This window comes from Pinus tabuliformis, chromosome 1_1, assembly GCF_031772625.1.
Source record: "Pinus tabuliformis cultivar Carrire ecotype Pingquan chromosome 1_1, CPIR1, whole genome shotgun sequence".
NCBI classification, from domain to species: domain Eukaryota; kingdom Viridiplantae; phylum Streptophyta; class Pinopsida; order Pinales; family Pinaceae; genus Pinus; species Pinus tabuliformis.
The window spans coordinates 33,164,911-33,168,906 of record NC_142297.1 but is presented as its reverse complement, the minus strand read 5'-3'; positions in this window follow the sequence as shown (position 1 = coordinate 33,168,906).

Genomic DNA, 3,996 nt, shown 5'->3' with positions numbered 1-3,996 from the left:
AAGACTGCCCGAGGCGGTCTGAAGTTAGTCGTTTGTTGAAAGGTGCTCCCGGGACTCCTGCCGTGGTTAAAGAGCCTTTTCCCTCGCAGCAAATGAAAATGGTGGCTGATCCATCCCAATCCTCTTCTCCCTTTGGTTCTCAAGTGTTTAAGGTTGGGACGATTCTCGTCCACATTAGTACTCGAGCAAAAGAGTATCCGTTGCCTACCAGGAAATAGCCTGAGGTCCCCTCTAGTCCTCGTCCGTCTAGTTGTGGTCTGCTCCATATCGAGAGACCTAGCACTGAGACGCCCATCCGACCCCCTCCTAAAGGTGTACTCCGGAAATCTTCTTACAACCCTGATGCTCGTGCTGCTCAGCACTATTGCATCGTTGAGGACTTAGCCCAGGTTCTGTCAGTTATGTCCGATTTAGAAGTTCTCTAGAGCTGCCCCTCTCAGAGGAAGTCCTTGCTATCGACCATCGGTGGCATCAACCCGGCTGACTTGGATTTGATCACTTTTGACCTCGACAGCCATATACTGAGACTACCTCACCAAATTTCCTTCCTTATCCAGGTCATCATCAATTCTAAAACGATTCATCGTACCGTCATTGATGAAGGCGCTTCGACTTGCATAATGTCTGTTGCTTGTTGGAAGGCTATCGGTTCTCTGACTCTGAGCCAGTCTCCTACGACCTTGGAAGCCTTTGATGGGAGAGAGTCTCGCCCTTATGGTATACTCCAACGCTTGCCTATTACTTTGGAAGGGAAGACGGTCGAAGTGGAAGTTGAAGTCGTTGATGCCAATCTAACTTACAACCTCCTCTTGGGATGAAGCTGGACATATACCATGCGAGCCATGGCTTCATCTCTATTTCGTGTCATTCATTTCCCTGGGAAGATCATCACGGTGGACCAGCTGTCTTTCTTCGCCTCCTCTTCCGAAGGCAACATGCCTTTCGTGGAGCATACCTTCATTCCATATGGGTGTTTTTTCGCTCCCACCTCCCAACATCGCTCCTATTAATATGATTTCTGTTTGCTCTGATCCTTGGGTTCTTCCTCCCGCTGATCAGATAGAATCCTAGGGCGATGAGATGTCGTTGAGTCCTGCCGAGCTCAACTACGTCGAAATTGTTTCTACATCGGCTCCCCCTCCTGAATCTGCTCCTTCGAGCAGAGCTCTCGACTCGTACGCTCGTTCCCCTTGGGTTGGAGATGATGCTTCTTCAGACCCTTTAAAGGAAATATTTCTTTATGATGAAGCCATTATCGAGACCATGTCTCTCAAGGAAACCCCCTTGGTCTGATCGTCACCATCGTTCCTCGTTTCTCCCTGCCCACTGGGAAATCCTTACCTGTCTCGAGTTGTTTTCTCCTTGTCTCCCATCCCAACCCCTTCAAACACCAATTCAAGTTTATATAGTGTCTTCTGAAGGGAACATGAGAAACATCATGCAAACCCATCCAATCGACATCTCTGTTAAACTAGGGATTGTCGAGCATATCCATGTTGGAGTAACTTGTACTCCGGAGGAGATTTAGCTCTATACTGATCTTTTTCGCAAATTTCGTGATGTGTTTGCTTGGTCTTACGAAGAGATGCCCGACATCGATCCTAGCATCGTGGTGCATGATATACCTATGTCTCCAGGTGCTAAGCCTGTTCGGCAGCGTTTACGCTCCGTGCACCCCCGAAAGGCTGCGGCTATTAAAGCAGAAGTTGAAAAGCTCCTTAAAGCTGGTTTTATTTACCCCATCCCACTCACAGATTGGGTCTCCAATATCGTCCCTGTGACTAAAAAACATGGTACTATCAGGGTCTGTTTTGATTACTGTGATATTAATCGAGCCTGTCCCAAAGATAACTACCCCACACCCTTCATTGACTAGCTCATTGATGAGTGTGTCAGGAGTGAAATGTACTCCTTCATGGACGGGTTTTCTAGTTATAACCAGATTAATATTGCGCCGGCTGATCGGCACAAGACTGCCTTTATCTGTATGTGGGGCACTTTCGCATACAAAAAGCTCCATTTCGGTTTGAAAAATGTCGGTGCCACCTTCCAACGCGCAATGTCTTATGCATTCCATGATATTCGACACATTGTGTAACATTACCTGGATGACCTGCTAGCTCATTCAGCAAAATCCCAGGACCATCCCGCTCACCTTCGCGAAATCTTTCTCCACTGTCGACACTATCGCATCAGACTTAATCCACATAAGTGTGTCTTCTGCGTTGAGTCAGGCAGACTTCTCAGGTTCATCGTCTCTCGAGAGGGCATTCGTTTGGATCCCCTTAAAGTTGAGGACATTCTGAATCTCCCTCCCCCTGCTTCTTTGCAGCAATTGCAGAGTTTTCAGGGCAAAGCGAATTTTTTACGACGATTCATTCCGAACTATGTCGAAGTGGCAAAAGGTTTTATGATGTTATTGAAGCGGGATACCCCTTTTCTTTTGGATGCCACTGCTCAAGAGTCCTTCGAGCGCCTCAAGGTTCTCCTTGTTTCCGCTCAGTGTTGCATCCTCTTGATTATCATCGTGACTACACTCTGTATTTGGCCGCTGCCGATACCACTATTGGCATGGTTCTCGTTCAAGATGATGACGATGACATTGAGCATGTCATTTATTATCTCAGCCGCAATCTACTTGATACGGAAACTCGATACGCTTACGTCGAGAAGTTGGCATTGGCTGCCATTTGTGCCGTTCAACGTTTCCGCCATTATATCTTATTGCGCAAGACGACAATGGTTTCTGATTGCAACCCGATGACGTACATCCTGTCACGTTAGTTGCTGGGGGGCAAGTACTCGAAGTGGATTGTTATCCTCCAAGAGTTTGACTTGGAATTCACCACCGTCAAGTCTAAGAAATCCCTCGTCTTTGCTGAGTTGATTTGCTCTCTACCATCTCCTACCGCGCCCTCTCGGTTAGAGGACCATATTCTAGACAAAAATCTGTTCTTAATTAGCACCCTCGATCCCTGGTACGGGGATATCATTGTCTATTTATAGACGTCCTCTTTTCGTCCCGATGTGTGTAAGGATGCTCGTCGATGGATTTGCCATCAGTCTCAGCCCTATCGTATTATTGAGGACACCCTGTACCGTCTTGGCGCTGACTCTTCTCCGCCAATGCTTAACATTCGAGGAAGCTGAGCGAGTTTTAAATGACTGCCATTCTGGCGCCTGTGGTGGTCACATGTCCGGATATGCTACTGCTCAAAAGATCCTCCGTGCTGGTTACTTTTGGCCCTCCATCTTTAAGGATTGCATTCTTGCCGTCCGCTCTTGTCACGAGTGCCAAATCTACCAGCGGAAGATGCACGCGCCCCCTGCTCCATTGCACCCTGTTGTTACTGTCAGCCCTTTTGCAAAATGGGGCATTGATTATATGACCTGTAACCCTCGCTCAGCTGGGGGGCATGGGTATATCATCGTTGCCGTTGATTACTTCACAAAATGGGCCAAGGCGATGCCCACACTATCTGAAGACGGTCACACAGCGGCGCAATTTTTGTTTAATCATGTTATCTCACGGTTCAGAGTCCCTCAGGCTATCGTCACTGATCATGGTAAGCATTTCCATAATCATATGATGACTGAGCTAACAACCCAGCTAGGCTTGCGGCATGATAGCTCGACTCCATACTATCCTCAGGCCAATGGCCAAGTAGAAGCCATCAACAAGGTTCTAGTTACGATGCTTCAACGCACCATTGGCATGCACAAGTCTAACTGGCACTTGATGTTGTTCTCTGCCTTATGGGCCTACCGAACTTCTGTGAAGGATGCCACCGGTTTCACTCCGTTCCAATTGGTTTACGGGCTGGAGGCTACCCTTCCCATTGAGTGCGAGATCCCTTCTTTGAAATTAGCTGTCGAATTACTCCCCAACACTACTCCGGTAGAAGAACACCTTCTCTACCTAGAACGGCTGGACGAGACTCATCGACTAGCCTCTCTAGCTATTGAAGCACAGAAGAAGAGAGTGAAAACTCACTT